Genomic DNA, 21,597 nt, shown 5'->3' on the forward strand with positions numbered 1-21,597 from the left:
CACAAACAACTAATCTCATCTACATGAGTGAGTAAAATTGTCGAAGGAGAGTCAGGAACAAAATGAGAAAACTGATATAATCTGGATTGATGATCTTCTTTTCCCATAGCAATAGTAGACCTATTATGCATTTCACTAATTACCACTGTATTTGGTGTGAACTCAACTCGCCTGGTAGAACCAGTGTGAGTGATCTGATAAATAGATAGGAGATTAGTTGATAAAGATGGAACACAAAGGACATCCTTAAATGTTCCTTCACCCACATCAACAGACCCTCTCCCATGCACTTCAACAGGAGTGTCATCACCCATTAGTATGGAAGGCATAGAACATGGCTCTAAAGAGGTGAAATCATCTTTTGAAGAAGCCATGTGGTGCGAAGCACCCGAGTCAATTATCCAAGAATTGGGTTGTGAAGCAAGAACAACTAGGGCCTTACCCTTTCCTTTCCCTTTACTCTTATTTGTATCCTTAGAAGATCCTTCTGATGAACTCTGTTTGACTGAATCAGGCACCTTGATATTATTCTTTTCAAGAAGATTTGAAAGGTGATCAATTTGTTTCTTTTAACACTTATGTTCATCATGACCAGGCCTCTTACCATAAGAGCACTTGACCTTCTCCTTCTTAGGTTGTTCACCTCTTGATGAAGAGGTCTAATTATCTACTTTTGAAGTAGTAGATTTCTGCTCTTTTTTCTTCTCTCCTTGGTTCTTTTGTTTCTTATCTTGCTTACTAGAACCTTTTTGTTCTTTTGTGCCTTGATTTACAACTAAGGCATGTGACTTAGAGGGTTTTATTGTACCCATTTGAACCAATTTGTCTTGCTCCCTAGTGAGTTCTGCAGCAAATTCATCCAGAGAAGGCATTTTGAATGTGGTGCCTAGGGCACATTTTGTAGCATAGAATGTAGAAACAAACACTGAATAGTTAGGACCAAGCTTAGAAAGAATACTCAAGATCAGTTGCTTATCATCTTTCTTAGTTCCACACCATTCCAACTACAATCTTACAGACTTAAGTTTAGTGAAGAAGTCTTGTATAGTATCAAAATTGGTTGGATTCAACCCTATGAGTTCATTCTCTAACTGATGACCTCTTAGCTCATCCTGCTTACCAAAGAGGTTTTCCAAAGTGGTCCACACTGCATTTGGTGTAGTGGCAGATTCAATGTGAAAAAGAAGGTCTAGAGAGACTGACATACATAGAGTACCAAAAATTTCATCACATTTATTAAACCATTTAATCTTTTCTGCAACATCTTGAGGTTCAATTTCAAGTCCCATAGTAACACGATGATATCCATGTCTTTTTAGATATATTATCATCTTAGATTTCCATTCAAAATAATTATATGGTGTTAAAAGTGGAACTATAGATGCATCCATGATAGTAGAAAAGAAGATTGCAAAGAATCAGGAAAAGTGCAAGAAAGAAGGCACAAGAGACACCCCCCCTTTTCACTAGTCTCAGAAATCACCCCCCCAAAATATTACAAGGTTGGCACTTTATAATTAGTGCATTTACAAGGCTTTTTATCAGATAACAATTCTTTTAAGAAACCTATAGAGATTTTAAATACAAATAATTTGAGATAAGATCTGAAACAAATTAGCCTTATAACTGCTTAATTTATCTCAATACCTTTCCAACAACTATTAGTTTTTGAAAAACAGAGTTGTGAGGAGAAAGATATGACCAGTATAAGAGAAAAAGAAGTAGCTGATACAACCTTTAATATCTGATAGAAAAATGCAAAAAAATTCAATTAGACCTGCAATAATGGAGAGTGCTCATTTCTAGCTTTCTGTCAAGTATTTGTTTGCAAAAATCTGACACCCGAGGAAAAAGTTGTGCAACTTTTAAGAAATGTTGCTGAATTTCCCTGAATGAAAAACGTCTTAGGCCCTATTCAAGCTTGAATTTCTACAAACTTTATTAATTTTCTAGAAATGCCATCTAAAACCCAGAAGTTTTTCGATGCTGGGAAGAAAACCCAGAAATCATTTTTTGTGAAAGTGAACAAACGTTGGAACACTAAAGCCGAAATGAAAACAGCTCCAGTAAAAAAAAAATTTACTCTGATTTTTTACTATGTCCTCCAAACTCTGATTTTGGTGAAGTAAAAGTCACTTTTGACTTTGTCAAGCCTTATGGACACTCTGGAAATCCTTATTAAGCTTCCAATATTACCACAAAGCTGCAATCACCCAGATCTTACAAGAACACATACATGTAAACTAGATTTAACTAGAAGCTATTTTCCTTTAAACTGTTCTAATTCTCCAGATCACACGAGAATGCAGGAGAAGAGAATATTTAGTTTTTAAGGAAAATATTAGCTATATAAAAGTCTCAAATCTCTCAAATAAATAAAAAAAACAATGAGCTATACCAGACAATAAGCTCTGATACCATGTGAGGTTCTGCGAGAAGCGAGAATCGAGCCAAGATCTGATGTCGGTCGTAGATCACATGCAACTCCTCACACAATAGATGATTGAAGATCAAAATAGATGAATGAAGATAATTTCAATATGAGAGAAAAATAGAGACAAAGAGGAGAATTTGGAGAAGACTCTCACCGAGCTATCACTTCACCTGCTTCACTAGTGAAGGTGAGAGTATAGTGCTTATTATATAGAAAAATATAAGCATATACATCCAAGAGGTGCATTAACTCCTATTCCCCATAAAAAGTGGGAGGTTTTAACTTCTTGGTAAATGCCAAAACATGTGGCATAACCTCCTTACATGAAGACAAAAAAGGAGTTGAGAAAGTTGGCACATAAGGCCAAAAGAGGGTGTGAAACCCAACCACCCCATAACCCACTTAGGAAATGACAAAATAGTGGTTATGAGAGGTGGCACAACAAGCCAAAAGAGGGTGTGTAACTCAACTATCCATGTGAGGTGGAGAGTTACACATGTAGCTGAAGTATTTCACTACGTGTCCTCATATAAACTACTCCTATTAACCTAAGCAAGCTTAAATAATATATGTGTAGGAAAAATAAATACCCCCTAACATAAGAAAAATAAAAAACCTACACCAACATTTGAGGATGATACAAAGTGTTGAGATTTTTTGGTATCTTCCATGTTGACCCAAAAAGACTCTATGCGTAGCCACCTACAATTAATTAAATTAATATTTAATTAATTTAAGCCTGTCAACATAATTAACCAGTTTAATTGTGTTAATTTCCTTCTTCTTAAGGTTAATTAAAACAAAATTAATCAATCTTATCATTATAGTCCAATAATTAATTTATCAATAAATTAATTATGTCCCCATTCTTCTAAAGTCACCTCAACCATTATTTATTCTAAAACCCCCTTAGTTAATTAGTTTTAATTGATTAACCTAACTAAAGTGATTCCTACAAATCACTTTCCCTAATGTTCACTTAACTTAATTAATTCTTCTTTAATCATACTTATCATTATTCTCCAAAATTTCATATTCCTCCACTCATTATCTCTCCTCATGTCACATCCTCCTAACTTTACCACTTGCACTCTAATCCCTCATTGAGTCACCTAATCAATCCCTTTAATCATTTTCACATCCCTAATCACCTTGATCCTTTCAAAGAAATTCAAATTCTTTGCATCTTCCCACAAATCCTCTTATTTTGGAATTTTTAATTCCTCCTCCCCCCCCCCAAGGAATTTTATATTCCTTTTTCTCTTCCCAATGTGCTTGGGAGATCTTCCCCATGAACCTTGAGAGGTGTGGAGACAAGAAATGCCTTTATGGCATATCTCTTGAATCCCACACCTTGTCCTCTCAATCCATGTGCTCCCTCTCAAATCAATCTCAACCCTTTATCCCAAAATCAATCCCAGACCTTCATTTTGGCCTCCTCCAACTTATAAATTGGAGTCCCCTCTCCTCACAAATCATCCACTTGTCCATTTCATCACTATATCCAATTTTCATCCAATCTGATGTTGTCTATTTGAGAATCAAAATACTTCATTATGTCATCATAATGCCCAAGACTTCTCTCATCTAATCCATATCCATCATCATTCAAATCCAATCCAAATCCAACCAATCTTGTTGTGTGTGGAGAGAAATCCACATCCCAATCAAGGAGCTAATCCAAACAAGTCAAGGAGGGGTGCATCCTTTGCTTCACTAATAGCTCAGTCAGAGGAACAAGAGACTCTTTCTTGCAAGGTATAAGAAGCTTGATTTATACTTCATTTGGTTTTTTTAATGTTTATTTGGGTTTAAACTAACCATCTAACCTTGCATTGGTTTTCCCTTGGTTCACTATGTTCATCTTATGCGTATTCTTTCTTTGTCCTTATAGCTCTAGTACATCTGGGGGATAAGGTCAATTAAAAACAATCATATTGATATACATTATTTATCTTGGGCACATATTGACTCCAAATATGTGGATCCCTTATGTGCTCTTGCATGTTTTGTATGTAAGTTTCACTTTTGACCTGGTTATATTTGGGAGCATTTCACTGGTGTGATGTGCTTGTATTTGGATCTATACTACCCTTAAAGAAATTGATTCCAGATGGCATACACAATCACTTTAAGGTGTGGGCATACACTCTACTATATGCTTCACTTTGATAACACACCACAAGACTAGTTTGTACACTTTGATCACACACCAAGATTTTATTGGTGCCACTATAACACCTATTTTGTAGTATTCTATCCATGTATTTTCTTGGTGTTGTTGCAACACCAATTTTATAGTATCCTATTCAAAATTACCTAGAAAATAGAGGAGTTTTATTTGGCCTTTTGATCCCAAGTGGCATTAAGATCACCTAGCATAACACAACTTTCTAGCTCTTTTGAGACCTCACTTTTGCATGAGTCTCCTAGCATAACATAACTTGCTAGTCCTTGTGACTCCTTATATACATGGATTCTAGTAAGTATATAATGATCTTGGTAGACATATATTTCACTCTTTGTGTGTTTGTGACATGACCCCTAGTAATTATTTGAGGATTATTACTAGTCCTAGAGGTTATGTCTTGTATTTTTATATGGCTCCTAGTAAGCTTCTGCATATTTCACTAGCCCTAGATGCCATAGCTTTTTGTTTTTTCTTTCTCCATGTGTGTATTACCAATGTTGATAATATTTCTCACTTTGTACCTTCCTTTTATCTTGATATTGTAAATTGATGAGATCCCAAATCTTGGGGGCTACTATCTTGCCAAGATTGGTGTTGTCTTGACTCTTTGATGTCTTGATGCAAGTATCTTATTCTTTGTAATTTACTGAGTATACATGCAAGTTCATTCTCATGATAAAGTGGGGACTAAATATAGTGTAGTAAATTGTACACCTTTACAATTTCACATCCACTTTGGACCCACTTTGGTGGTTTTACCTAGTTCATGTCTGATTGTGCTCAGTTTGGGACTATTTCTAGAAAGTAGCTACAATCCGCTGCTGACAATTGTTGTTATGACCTAAATTGTTGGGAGTACAACATCCAATTCCCTTGTCCTTGGACTAGGGTGCCCAAAACCACTGTTCAGTAATTTTGGCCCAATTTTTTTAATTAAAAGAATTGACTTTACAAGTAGTGATAAATCACTCCCCAGTGTTGATTTTTATGAAAAATTAAATCCAAAAAGGTGTAAGTTTCATACAAATACAACACCTTCTCTCATTTTAACTCTAATAATTAAGAAGTCCTTCTAAGGATTTGTAATTGAGCATTAGAACAAGCAATTGAATGCAAGTCTGGTATCAAAGAGTCAAGCATTAAAGTCTACATGTTTGTTTCAACATTCATTCATGATCAAGGTTTATGTGTTCCTCCATGATGAGGGCATGTATTTACAAAAATCAAATAACAATCAAGCCTCATGTGAGCCTTCAATCAAATGTAACATTTATCATTTTATGATTTCCATTAAGGTTTCAACCTCTATTCTTTCTAACGACAACCTCTCTTTTTCATCAAACATTGATGTAGTGGAGGTGGGAACACCAAAATGAGGTTTGACTTAGGCAGGCCCCTATATAGCACAACATTTTCCCCCCATTATTGCATGTCCAAGTTTAGATCTAACGGCATAGATTTATATAGATGCACATGACAAATAATAACAAAAAATCTCAAACTTCAAACAAGTGAAAACCCTTGGAGTAGGCAACCCTCCATTCATGTTTGATACTTTTCGGCTAATTTTTGGAGAGACAGATATATAAAGACTTACAATCAAGAATTTGGAGATTTTTATTGACTAGGATACCCTCAAACTAGGGTGCCCTGCAACTATCTAGCATTTTGTCCTCCAAATTATAGCTTTAGGTTCTTCGTCCCCTCTTTCACAATTTGAACTAGTGCATTGGCTTCTAGTTTTTTAATTGACTGTTTATGCTAAAACTTATTAATTTCCTATCATTTAACCTAGATATTGCATATTTTCAATTTCAAAATAATCATAATCAACACACAAAAGGGAACAATCAACCAAAGTGTTTGAATCTCCTTTTAGGATTGAATTTGAACCTTGTTAATTGTTCCTTAATGATCTTGTGTGGAAAATTGAGATCCTAGTTTATATCTATAGGATAAGTTCCAATTTTCATCATTTTACCTACAATGATTGAAGATAATAAAATTTGAAGGGGCTATAAACATAGAAGCTTTACCATCCAAGCTAGAGATGAAAATTGGAGCAAATTCCACAACTAGGGTTAGAGAGGAAAAAATCTCCCTTAAAGAGCCATGTAAAGATAATTACAAGGCTCTACATCCTTCAACCTTAAAGGTGGACCAAAATTATTGGTTTTTTTCTTTTAATTATTCTTAAGATGATTAATCTCTAATTCTCATGGAAATAAAAATTACTTCTCTCATAATTTGATTATTTCCTCCATATTATATCTTCAATGTGACCCCTTTCATAGCTATAAAGCCCTTTTAAGTTTCCATGTCTCAAGATAGATATGAGAAAAAGTAGTGTGAAAGAAAATTAACGCCCTTAAAACAATCAAAATGAAACTCCCTAAAGAGTTACAAATGGAATTCAAGAAAGAACCAATCCTCAATCGGGAGCTTAATACTCCTTGCTACTAGACACAAACTTCACTAAAGGCACCCTAGGAGGGGAACTTGCAACAATTAGAGAAAAAAAAATTGAACAAGGAACTAAAAATATAGAAGATAAGTTACCATTAGAAGTTGAGACCAAGATTAGAGACCCTATAACTAGGGTTAGAGAGGGTAGAAGCTTCCCTAAAAAACCATGCACAGATAATAAAGGAAATTTACATCATTCCACCATTAAAATGGAGCAATTGGATTTTTTCTTTTGAATTGCACATTTTTTCAAAAGATTACTAGTATCTAAACACTTGTGATTATGATAAGAAATTCTCTCATATTTTAATTGTTGCTTTTGTACCCAATATTTAATTTGAGCTCAATTATGAGGCCATATGTTGAATCCATCTCAACTCAGATGGAGAAAAAAATAGTGTGCAAAAAGTCCAAGGTCTTTGAAGTAAATAACATGTAACTCCTTAAAGTATTCCAATATCCTCCAAGAAATAATCAATCAAAAGTTGTTGAGGGAGGTTGGGAAGCCTAACCCACACTAAATTTACCTTGAAAGACTTCATGAAAGGGTTGAAGAATAGTTTGGAAAAAAGAGATTTCTAATCTTGACACTAGAAATAGTCCATTAGGAAAAAATATTTTCCCTTACATTTAAACAAATTAGAAAGAATCCTTGCACATAGGGGTATATTTCTACATTGCTTTCCAATTGTAGATTCCAAGTTCTAGACAATCAAGCATAAAACCTTTTTTCTACCACCAAAGACACAAAATTGGCTAGAGTCTGATACCAAATATTAGGAAAAAAAAGAGGTAAACAATAAAAGTGGAAGCTTTAAAACATTGAAATCAGATTTAAGATAGATGAAATCTTCCATTATTGTTGCTCACCTCTTGTTTTCTAATAAATGGTGAGGATTTGATAGGGTAATTAGAGGTACCTCCAAGTATTATGGAAAGATCCTCATAAAGGTGGATTTTGTCACCACCTATACTTTATGGTACAAAGGGAATTTTAATCCCTTTTATGTAATAGAGGAAGATATCTCCTTGTCTCCAAGGTACTAGGTGAATTTGAAATTGGAAAATTAAGGTTGACCCATACCTTGGAGTACCCCATGAGAGTACTTGGAATGACATGTGGATTTTCTAGGACTTAGCAAGGTCAAAACATCACTTAATAATTTATGAATCCATGAATAAATGGTTGGATGAAGATTAGGGAATAATGGAGAATTAGAAGAGGATTATGTAGTATGCCTTAAAAAGGCAAATTAAATAAATATAAATATTTATTTAATTTTTGGAGGAAAGGGTGTTGGCATATGCAGACTCCAATGAGACATTGTATGTGATTGAAGGTTTTGTCATTGATGGCAACCTTACAATCCTATGGCACCAGCAAGGCATTACATCGACAAGATAGTTCACCAGCATCAACAAATCACACTCTACACCGACACTCAGACCACTAGCACCGACACAGAGGCCAACATGATTTATGTTATATTATATTTTGTTTATTATTGTAAAAACCTTGGAAGCCGACTTGGCAAGTTGTAAAATGACTCATATATAAAAGAGATCATTGTAGACATTTTGAAAGTGATGTAAGTGAAAAAGGAATATATTAGGCAGACCTATTATGCGATATATAGGTTAAAGGTTTTATGTAAAGAACAGAGCAGAAACCGGTACTGGATTAGGCATTATAGATGCTATTGTAAAGCAATACAAGATATTGGATTTGTATAATCCACATTGTAAGTCAGTGAAACTTCCCATTGAGCAATGAGCTCTAGGCAATTGGCCTTCATGCATGTGCAGGCCCCCTTTTGTAAGTAATATTCTCTTATTGGTCAGTAAGTGGATATTGTGGGTCACAAATCCCACCGAGGTTTTTCCCACAACGGGTTTCCTCGTTAAATCCTTGTGTCATGGTGTTCTTTTCATGTGGATGTTTTTAATTCTGTTTACCGGTACACTGTTGTAATATGTTCTGCATGTTTTAAGTTGATAAATTCTAATTAACGGTTAGATACTGATTCACCCCCCCCCCCCCCCCCTCTTAGTTTCTGTGAGATTCCTAACAAAGGGGACATTAGGGTAAGTAGATAATTATGGAATAATTATTTATCAAAGGTTATACTTTAGGAGAGATCAAGAAAATATTTTTAGATGAAGATTGGTATAGTGGGATCAATATAAAATTAGTAATTAAATAATTAATATATTATTTAATTATTATATAGGTTTAAAATGGAAAGAAAAAGGATAACACTAATCAAATGTAAATGATCAATTTAAGGTGTCTACACCAGTCAAATATACATTATCATAAGTTAACGACATATAAACTCAAGTCTTGAACATGTTTGTAGACACCCCAAATTTGATTCCTCTATATAATTAATTAAAAAAGAAATTAATTAATTATTACCATTTGGTCATATACCAAGCCTCATAATTAATTATCTAGTTTATTATATAATTAATTATTCTATCCCCATAATTAATTCTATTTTATTTGATATATTATGCAATCTTCTTCTAATGGCTAAATTAACTTATTTACTCTAACCTTAGCTCACATACCCAAATTCTTCTAAATCTATTTAATTAATTAATTACACCAAGCTAAATCAATAATTAACATATTTTCTAATTTTAAATTCTTCAAATCCCCAAACTTGTAGTCATGTGACATGTGTCCTCCAAGCCCTCATAAATGCTTGCATGCACATGTCACTCTCACCCTTTAACTTCATCATTTGATCAAATATTTTATTGGCTTTTCACACATGTGAGATCCTCTTCCCAATAGAGCCACCCTACACTTTCCTCTTTTCTCCATTTTTCATCCCTCCATGTCTATTTCTCTTACATTTTTTCATGTATGCTTCCACTTGTCATCTCCTCGTTCTTCTCAATGTGTTCTGCCTTATCCTCTTCTTCATGATAAATGTCATTTTGACATGATTCCACCTTGTGATACTTATCAAAAGGCTAAGCATTCAATCCATGCCACCTTATTTCATTCAATCTCATCCCTCCATTACACTTTTCATCTTGACCTTCCATTATTTCATTAAAAATATATATAAATTGGAGCCTTCTCCCTTCATTTGGATCGTCCTTTAAAACTAAATTCATGTTGTTGAAATTATCAAACTATCATCCATAGTAAGATTATGTTGTTGTATTGAGAGCAATCCACATGGTAAGAGAATCAAAGAGAAAACCAAGTAGACAAGGGTGCATCTACTTCACCTCTAGCATGAGATGAGAAGGTAAACAAGATATGGTAATTAGTATTTATTACTATCTCCATCATTTGTATACATAGTGTAGAAAATTGTAACCCTTTACAATTTACACGCTATTCAAGTTCTACTTTACTATGTCTTTTCCTAGGTCATATTAAGCATATTTGGGCCCTATCCTACCTAATTATCATCATATGCTAATTTTAAGACTAGATTCTATGTTTTAGATCCTGATACTTTTCCACTCCTTCCTCTAGTCTTCATTTGAGAGGATTAGGGTGTACAATGCCCTATTTTGAATGGAATAGGGTTCCAACATCCCAGTCCCTCCAAAAGGGGTTCAAATTCAAACATGTGTGAGTGTCAACCTTTTTCATTTGTGATCCGATCTCAATATTTTAATTTAACCATTGGATGTCGACCTAAATCTGAAAATACCTTATGAACCTTATATAAAGCAATATTTTATCATTCACAAGCTAGAATGAGAGGTTTTAAGAGTAAGTATATCCCAATTCAAAAAAACATTTGAGTACAATGAGCAACAATCTACAACAACCTACATTCAAGTACAATGTCATGATTGATTATGTTTTATCATGTTATTGAATCAAAACTTGGAGGATTTTTCTAAAGAGCATTCCATCAAACATAATCTTATCAATTTAGAATTTATATTAGGGTTTTAGCCTCTTTCCTTTTTGAGGATAAGATGATCTCTTTTCATCAATAATTTCTATTATTGAGGTGGGAACATCACCATGATGTTTGACTTAGGAAAGCCCCTATACAACACAACCATTTCCCCCCATTTTTCGTGTGTAGGTGCAGATCTGATCATAGAGGACTACAAGTGTGTAGAACAAATTGTGACAAATGACCCCAAATTTTGAATAGTTAGAAACACTTGGACTAGGGTGGCCTCCAATTGTGTCAGGCACTTTTCAAGTGATTTTTGGAGAGATAGAACTACAAGACCTCCTAATACAAAATCTAGAACTTTTGATTGACACGGACACCCTATGACTGGGGTGTCCTCTAACCCTTTCTGATATTTTTTTCTCAAAATTGCATTTATAGGTTCCTCTCTATGTCTCATTTCTATATCAGGCTTACTATGTTGGTTCTTAGTTCTGTATTTCAAGATTTGTGTTGAAAGTCAATATTTTTTCATCATTTAACCTAGTTCATTCACACACACTTCACAATCTCAATTCTATTGCAACAAGGGAATCATAAACCACATGTGTTTATCTCTCTTATTAGGACTACCAGATGAACCTATTTTTTTATTCTAATGATATGTCATAGATATTTGAGGTCTTAGTTTACATTACTAGACCATGATCTCATTTTACTACATATTATTTTGGTGAACTTGACATGTCTTACATTTTGCATTATTTCTAATTTAGATATTTAAAATTTAAAACTATGCTTGATAAAATATTTAACGTGACCTGTGATGCTGGCATGACACATCCTCTGGCTTCATGTGAAATGATTTTGCCCTGAAGCTATGTACTTGTGAGGCCACAAATGGGGGACCTAATCCCCACACTTCACTTGATCAAACCCATGAGCTCAATGACCCAATGAAAGCACAAGGCATGCAATCTCAATGGCTCAGTAGGGATTTGAACCTTTGGTGGTTGCTTCACAATGAAGTGTTTTAATTGTGACACTACATGTCCAAAGGCTTCTAATTTAGATGTTCAAATACATGAGTTATTTTCATTAAATTTTCATATTTACAAGTAATCATTTTGAAAATTTATTGTTTGCATTGTTTAATTAAGCACATTATTATTTTATATTACTTAATTAATCATAGGTTAATTAATTACACATGTTATTTTGTTTCTTTGAATATATCATTGTGTTCTTAATTAGTTGGTTAAATTATTTTCACAATGAAGCCATTTCATGGATTTTATAGTTTCTTAGCTATTCTTATGACACTCCATCCCTCTCCTAAAGATATCCCTATCTATAAGGATATTTCGGTGCAAGAAGATGATGACATTATCACCTTTCTCAATGCTCTCCCTTCTAGAGATGCAACATTGATGAATCATGCTTATCTCTCTTCCAATATTGGTCCTACTCATGAGGATATTTTAGTGAAAGAGGATGATATCATTAAATATTACCTTAGTGACATTGTACCTTCTATTCATTTAAATGACATCTCTTCTAGAAATGAAGCATTCATGAATCATGCTTTTTGCTCTCCCAAAACTTGTCGTACTCATAAGGATAGTTTGGTGCAAGAGGAGGATACCACTAGGAATGTTTCTAATGCTCTCTCTTCTAAAAATAAAGCTTTAGTGAATAAAGAGCCCAATCAAGCTCTAGTGAACATAATTTACATTCCTCAACCTCAAAATAGACCTATTAATATTTTTAGAGGAATTATAAATCCCCAACCACAAACTAAACTAATGATTATTGTCAAAGGTATTAAAGACCCACCTATATCTCCTAATTACTACTTAAACTATGCAAAACAACTCACTCAAAGTAGTATATTTAACCAACTAGTGTCAAAACAACCTCATTATCATGCAATTTCTTACACATATAACACTCGTAACAATAAACAAGATTCAAATGTATACCTCAACATTTTATTTTTCCACTCCCCATCTTTCACAACATGTTAGTAAGGAGTGTGATCTTGTTGAACAAATTCATGCTTCTCCAACCAAGATATGCCTTTTGGGATTTGATTCAAATTTCCCCTACATACCAAGAGATACTCCAAGAAGCCCTATAGAAGGTAGATGTCTCACCTTTTACTAGAGAAAATAATGTAGCAACCTTGTTTGATTGTATGCATGCAACAAAAGTGAATATTGTGTTCTCACAACATGAGTTACTATCTTTGGAAGTTCAAAATCAATATGATCCCCTCATGATTATAGTTTTGATTAAAAAACATGGATTTAAGTATACCCTAATTGATAATGGATTAGGTTTTAAATTGTTTGCATTGACTTGTTACATAAATTTAACATGGATACCTTTATTATTCAACCAAATTCTCTCTCTTCATGTCTTTGATAATGTTTGTAGACAATCGTTAGTTACAATTATATTACATATCATGGTAGGATGTGTGACTTTATCCATACATATCCATATCATGCAAAGAGACTCTCATATATAATCTTCTTCAAAGGTAGATCATGGATTCATTCTATGAAAGTGGTCCCTTTTACTCTTCATCACACAATAAATATTATACATGACAATAAACTATAAAAAATGAGACTTGATCCTAATCCATATAGTGGCATGTCCAAGACAAAGTAGGATCTATATATTTTCTTAACACCATGATTCCATCTATAACACAATCCCCTATTGATAATGCTTTGGGGTTCATTATATTTTAGACCCTCCTTTCCTCAAGAATATAAATTCCCCAAACTTAACCTAAAACCTTGAAGGAGCCTAATGTGTCATTTGTTCAAGCTACTTCTTCTAACACATCTTGATGATGATTGGGGCTCTTTAGTCTTCAACATGTATAGTCCAAATAAAACTAAGTGAACCTTTTCATCATGACATGTCAACACTCTGTAAGGATCCACATTCTCGCAAAAGTATTGACTCTTATTCCAGTACTGATCCTACATGTGATTTGGAAAAACAATATGGAGCTGGTTTTAAAAGTCTTTCTAAATAAGGATACAATAGAAATGGTTTAGAATGTACAAAATAAAGTGTTGAGGGTCTTAAGAAACCTACACCACACTTTTCTAAAGAGGGTTTATGAGTCCTACCTCCTCTTATGTCTACATTCCCTCCTCCATTGTCTAATGCCTCCACGTCTTCTTCTAATGATAGATCAAAATTTTCTTCACAACAATACTCCTCACCTTTAATCTAAACAAGAGAGTATCTTGTCAACACTTCTTAAATCCAACATGCTTACTCATCCTTTGATGCAGGAGCATCCCTGCTTCTTGGCAATCTTGTATCAACCAAAAAAAATTCTTTTCAATCTGTTTTCCATTTTAAAGTTTCAGCATTTTCTTTCATTTGCTCACTGGATCTTGTAGAGCTAGATTTTGCTTGTAAACATGATTATCTTCCCTATTCCCAAGCCACAAAACATTCGGATTTTTTTCTAGAAAGTTATCACTTCTGGATTCCGAGACAGTTTTCTGGCTTAGAACACCGGAATCGCTTGGACCTATTTACTATTGGTGAATCTTGCGGATCCTTTCTATAGCTTGTAGAGCCCCAATTTATTATTTCCAACATTCCTTGGTGTGTGGCCAACCTTCCCCTTGGTCCACATTTCTTCCCTTGGATTTTTTGATGGAATCACATTGGTGGAGGCTGACATGGTGGTTTTATACGTTTCTTCATGTTCATCATTGTTTGATTCTTCTTAGGCTGACTCGGATCCATCTAGATCCTATAAATCAATGTAATTTAGCTTGTTGCAGGAGGTCTGGAGATCCAAGAAAGATCTATCTTGAGGTTAGTTTGTATCAGGCCAGTGAGTTGAATCTTGTATCCCACATGTTGTCGACAAATTGGAAATAATATTTCATGTTATAATCAATCACTTTTGCATTTCCTCCTTGATCTTGTCTTGCTTTCTTTGTGTTTACTCTTGTTGCATGGTCTGGACAGATCTCATTAAGGTCCCTCTTAACCATAATTGCACCAAGTGCTATTAGAGAAAGATTTTGTTCCTAAGATTGCATTGTCCTGAAGGTTTTATTGTAGGGTGGTGGATTGTAGATATGACCTGCAGCTATAGAGGACTAGAATGAAGATGGCATGAAGAGGAAATAGGAATGGTGGAGTGCGTAGGAATGCAAACCCTGCTATGATGGAAATGTTGTGAGGAATTGCAGCCCGGTTGGAAGCCATTAAAACAACCCAAAGAAGAGGCCGACATATTGAAGATGTGAGCAAAGATGATGAAGAAGAAGCACTAACAAAACAAGTAGAAAATCCACCGATGATTGATCTGGATGAAGAGAGGTTCTTGAGGGTTTTGAGTAGGGAGAACACTAAACCACATTTTACCCCACCAAAGTATGGTGGAAAGTTGGATTTAGATGAATTAATGGATTCAATCTTGGAGATGGAGAAGTATTTTGATTTTGAGAACATCGCAAAAGGAAGAAAGGTGAAATATGCCTGTACTCGGTTGAAAGGTCATGCATCTCTTTGGTAAGAACATTTGCAGGTTGATAGACAAAGAAGAGGCAAAGAAGAGGCAAAGAGAAGATCAAATCATGGGAGCGGATGGTTGCCAAGTTGAAATTAAAATTTATGCCAATTGACTATCAAGTAAATCTGTTTCTGAAGTTATAAAACTTGAAGCAGAAAGAATCGAGTGTGAAGGAGTATACCAAAGCATTCTACAAGTTGAATATCAGATCCAGACATATCGATGATGAGATTGAACAAGTTTCAAGATATTTGAATGGATTGTGAATGTCTATACAAGATGAACTCAGTTTGATCAAGTTGCAAATTGTTGAACAAGGTTACTAATATGCCTTGAAAGAAGAAGAGAAGTTGAATAAAAGACATGAGCAAAGACAGAGAGGTAGAGGTGGAAGGTTTTCTAGAGGAATATTTCAAGGAGGCATAAAATATTCTAGAGAAAGAGGAACCTGTATAGATCAGAACAAGGACAAAGAAGTAAGAAAAGATGGTAGTTCATACCAGAAGGATGAAAAAAAATTCTATTGAAGAAGAGAACCTGATGGTTACCAGAATGAGGGTTTTGAAAAAGATGACAAAAGACAAGATAAGAGAGTATTTAGAGGAACTTTCTTTAAGTGTGGAGGAGAAGGACATCATTCTTTTTAATGTTAGAAGACAAAGAACACTGGAAGAACAACATTGGTAGAAGAAAGCCCCATTGGATAACCTAACAAACCCGAAGATGAAGAACTGTTAATGATGAGGAGAGCCTTATGTCATACCAGAGAGGATGAAGAGCACTTGCAAAGGAGAAATTTGTTCAAGATCAAATGTAACATATTCAGTAAGTGTTGTAAATTAGTTATTGATCGTGGTAGTTTGGATGATCTTGTTTCAGAAGATATGGTAAATAAATTGAAGTTGGAAAGATTGAATCACCCCAAGCCTTATCAGATAGCACAGATTCAAGATGATCATAAGTTGTTAGTAAGTGAGCAATGCTTGGTGAAATTGAAAATTGGGAAATATCATGATGAGGTTTTGTGTGATAGCATGCCTATGGATATTTGTCACATTTTATTGGGTAGACCTTGGCAATTTGATAGATAGGTAATACATGATGGGAGAAAGAACATATACACTATTTTAGCGAATGGGATGAAACAAACCTTGTTACACTTGGAGGAGCCCATGAAGAGTGAAGTTTGTACGAATACTAGAATCTATTTAGTGGATGGAAGGAAATTCCTGGATGGAATGAGACATGAGAATGTGTCTTTTGCCTTAGTTCCTAAGAAAGCTGACAACCCGGAGCATGAAGAACAACTGAAGGAGATAGAAGAGTTGTTGACAGAGTATGAAGACACCATTTCAGATAATGCACCTGATGGATTACCACCTATGAGGAGTATCAGTCACTGCATGGACCTTATTCTCAGAGCTAGTTTGCCTAACAAAACTGCACACTAGATGACACCAATAGAGAAAGAAGAGTTGAATAGACAAGTCCAGGATTTTTTTAAGAAAGGTTTGATCAGAGAAAGTTTGAGTCCCTATACAGTACCAATAGTGTTAGCACCTAAGAAGAATGGAGAATGGAGGATGTGTATTGATTCCAGAGAAATAAACAAGATCACGGTGAAGTATCAGTTTCCTTTGCCTAGGATAGATGACATAATGGATTGTTTGAGTGGAGCCAAATACTACACAAAGATAGACTTGAAGAGTGAATATCATCAAATTAGAATAAGAGAAGGAGATGAGTGGAAGACAACTTTCAAGACAAGTGAGGGATTGTATGAATGGTTGGTGATGCCTTTTGGATTGAATAATGCACCAAGTACTTTCATGAGATTGATCAATGAGGTATTGAAGTAATTCTTAGGTAAGTTTGTTATTATATATTTGGATGACATTCTGATTTTTCAGTGAAACAAAAGAGGAGAATTTGTTGCATTTAAGACAAGTTTTGCAAAGGTTGAGAGAAGAGAAGTTGATGATAAATTGAAAGAAGTGTAGTTTCATGAAGGAAGAGTTAGTCTATTTGGGATTTGTGATATCTGCGGATGGATTGAAGATGGACCCTGAGAAGCTAAAAGCAGTTGTTGAATGGCCTACACCAGAAAGCATTGGAGAGGTTAGATCATTTCATGGATTGGTTAGTTTCTACCAGAAGTTTATCAGAAATTTTAGTTCAGTTTGTAGCCATATGATTGAGACAATGAGAGGAGATAGGAAAGAATTCCAATGGATAGCTGGAGCAAATAAAAGTTTTGAATTGTAGAAGCAAAAGGTGACTGAGCAACCTATGTTAGCTTTACTGTATTTGAATAAAGTATTTCAAGTAGACTATGATGCAAGTGGGAATGTAATTGGAGCCGTGTTAAGTCCAGAAGAAAGAGTAGTAGCTTATTTTAGTGAAAAGTGAATGATGCAAGAAGGAGACATTCAGCGTATGATCAGGAATTTTATGCCACAATTCAAGCCTTGAAGAAGTGGAGACATCATCTATTGCCTAAGGAGTTTGTGTTATATACCGATCATCAAGCTTTACAATATTGAACAGTCAAAGTAAGTTGAATTAGAGACATATGAGATGGGTAGAGTTTTTGCAGAGTTACACCTTTGTGTTGAAGCATAGAAGTGGGAAGTCAAACAAGGTTGTTGATGCATTGAGTAGAAGAAGGAATTTGTTGATAGAGATGATGGTGATAGTATTAGGATTTGAAGAGTTGAATACCTTGTAAGATAATGACCTGTATTTTGCAGAACCTTGGAAATCATGTAGAGCACCAGTTATGGTAGATAGAAATAAGTGGTTGGATTATTTCATTTAGGATGGGATGTTATTCAGAGGAGTTCAATTGTGTATACCTAAGAGTTCTATGAGGGAGAATTTGATAAAGGAAAATCATAGTGGAGGGTTATCTGGACACTTTGGTGTTGACAAAATAGTAGCATTAGTGAGTGAACATTACTTTTGGCCTCATAATCATAAGTGATGCGGAGATTCTTGGAGTTGCTCCAAATCACCTAGTTGTTTTTCTTGCTCTTCTCCAACCCTCTAACTCCTCAAGCCCATCTAGTGGTACTTGGTAAGGGTTCTACTAGTTACACCTCCAAGGCCTAATCCTCTTTAGCTTTCCTCCAAGGTATAGCCACTAATCTTTAACAATCAACACTTACTATTGAGGATTCCACCTCAATCCCTAACACCACTTCCAAGTGCTCCAACAACCTCTGCAAGGATCTTAACTCTCAGACTTGTTCCATGAGGGTAAAATTAATTGAATTAGTGTCTTTTGTGTCTACTAATGGTTTAGTCACCTTTAAACCCTTCATCAAGCCTTCCCAAGGTCACCTTGGCTATACCGGCTCCAAACAGACCTAATGCAATTAGCCCTCCTATTATAGTTTTCAGGGCTTGGTTTCAAATCTTCCCACACAAGGACCTAAAAAAATTACATTTAGGAATACCCTTTTTTAGAGTTACATATGATATTGACAAATGGCATCTAGGTTCTTCGTACACATGGGGTATCTAAAACTGTCCTATTTTCAAGGGTTTTAGGCCTACCCGAGTGACTTGCAAACTTATCTTTAGAAGGCTTCACAAGTCAAAAATTCTACAAAAACCAATCATGGATTCTCAAAGGGCATTCAATGGGGTCTCCAAACATGTTTTAACTTTGGCTCTACCAATCCATGTGTGCTCAGAAAATGCACATCCCCTGTTGTCCTAGTCTCACCAACTCCTAGCTGTGAGCCTAGGATATCATTGTAAAGTCACCACCAAGGTCTACAAAGTCACACAACCTACTCTAAACATATTTATAGACCCTAACCTAGAATCCCACTAGATTTCAGCTGGTGACATCAATGGATGCTTAGGTTAGAGCCATTTCTTGCTTAAACCCTAGCTTACAAGGGTTTTGCACCTAGTCATAGAGAATGGATTGAATCTCTACAAATAGACACAATAAAACCTTGAAATATACCTTGATGGAGATTAGATTTAACATTCCTTCATTCCCTGCAAGTAGGCTCCTTTTACATGTCCATGCTGGACCGTACAACACATAAAAAGTAAGGAAAAATAGTAAAAACAGTGTCCAAACAAGGTTTATCTTACAAAAAAAACTTGCTTTGCATTCCAAACTCCTCCAACCCATACAATAATTTTGTCCTTGGATTTTATCAACATGATTCATTTGGTTAGAACCAACTTCTTCACCGCCAACAACAAAAAGTGCAACTTTTGCAATGTTGCAAAAAGTTGCTTAGCATTTTTACATCTTTTCCATCCTTAGGATGCAACTTTACACTCAAGCATACTACAAGGCTCAAAGGCCCTCTATGCATTCTAGGAGACCTAAACTAATGCATTACACCCTTATTACATGATGACTCTATTTTAGAGTAGTGCACTTGTGAACAACATCAACTTTACATCTTTCTCGGATATCAACATCCTGAACACAACAAAAGCTTGGACAACTCAACCATGACTTCATTAAGTCCCAAATGGTTGGTCCACTTATTTCAACATAAAAGACAACAACAAATACTTAAGAACAAAAGAAAAATTTGAATGGAGTGATAGGTTCCCTACACCATACTCCCTTGGGACAAAGAACTCAAGTCCCTTGAATTAAGAGGTTTGCATTTTCCACACCATGCTGAAGTATATCTGATTCTGACATCCACATAGCATCTAATTCAGGTAACCCTACCCACTTCACAAGATAATGATTGTATACTCCTTTTATTGTCTTCTTTATTACCTTGGTGTCCAAGATACTTTCTAAATTGATTGGCTGGCTAGGTGGCAAATCTCTCACCCAATCTTCAGTACCCTGAGATGAGGTGTCTAACTGATGTGTTTGTGATTCCCCCTTGTATGGATAGAGATCGCATACATTAAATATAGGAGAAATACCCAAGTTGGGAGGGAGTTCAACTTCATATGCATTCTAACCATATTTATGCACCACCTTGAGAGGCCCAATCTTCTTCATCAATAGCTTAGTAGGCTGCCCTTTTGGAAGTCTCTCCTTCCTTAGGTATGCTAGGACCAAATCTCCAATCTTAAATTGCACATTCCTTCTTGTTTTATCAGCATGTATCTTATATTTCTCGGACTTTTGTTGTAAGGTATGTCTTACCTTATCATGCACTTCTTTGATTCCTTCTGCAAAATTCATACCTTGTGCACTCTTAGGTGTCATAGAGCTGATATCACCGTGCTCTAGTATGCCCATAGGATGAAAACCATACACTATTTAAAAGGGACTTTTACCTGTACTTTGGTTAACTAAGTCATTATATGCATATTCTGCTTGATTGATTACCAAATCCCAAGTCTGCCCATGTTGTTTGGTGAGACATCTCAGTGGATTACCCAAGGATCTGTTGACTACCTCTATCTGACCATCTGATTGAGGATGGTAGGTAGATGAAAAAGATAATTTTGTGCCCAACTTCCTCCAAAGTGTTCTCCAAAAGTGGCTTAAGAACTTTATATCTCTATCACTGACTATGTTGATTGGAAGGCCATAAATTCTAACTATATCTTTGAAGAAGAGTCCTACAATAAAGGTGGCATCATTGGTGCTCTTGCAAGATATAAAATGTGCCATTTTGCTGAACCTATCAACCACTACATACACACTATCAAATCCTCTTGGAGCTCTTGGTAAGCCTAACACAAAATCCATGCTTAAACATTCCCAAGGCCTCTGAGGTATGACCAATGGTTGGTATAGACCTGCATTACTTGATGAACCTTTTTCTCTTTGGTAGATTGTACATTATTCTACAAACCTTCTCAGTTTTGATTGCAACTTGGGCCAATGGTAAAACCTACTAACCTTCTCCATAGTTTTATCTATGCCAAAATGACCTCCTAGACCTCCTTGGTGCTTTTCTTAAATAATGTTTTGTCTCATAGAACATTGGGGAATGCAAAGAAGGTGTCCCTTGAACAAAAAACTCTCTTGTATCATATACTCTGAATAAGAAACATGTGAGGTGTTAGAAAAATCAGAACAAACAACATATATCTCGGCAAAGTCTTT

The sequence above is a fragment of the Cryptomeria japonica genome, chromosome 5 (genome assembly GCF_030272615.1).
Source record: "Cryptomeria japonica chromosome 5, Sugi_1.0, whole genome shotgun sequence".
Taxonomy (NCBI): Eukaryota; Viridiplantae; Streptophyta; class Pinopsida; order Cupressales; family Cupressaceae; genus Cryptomeria; species Cryptomeria japonica.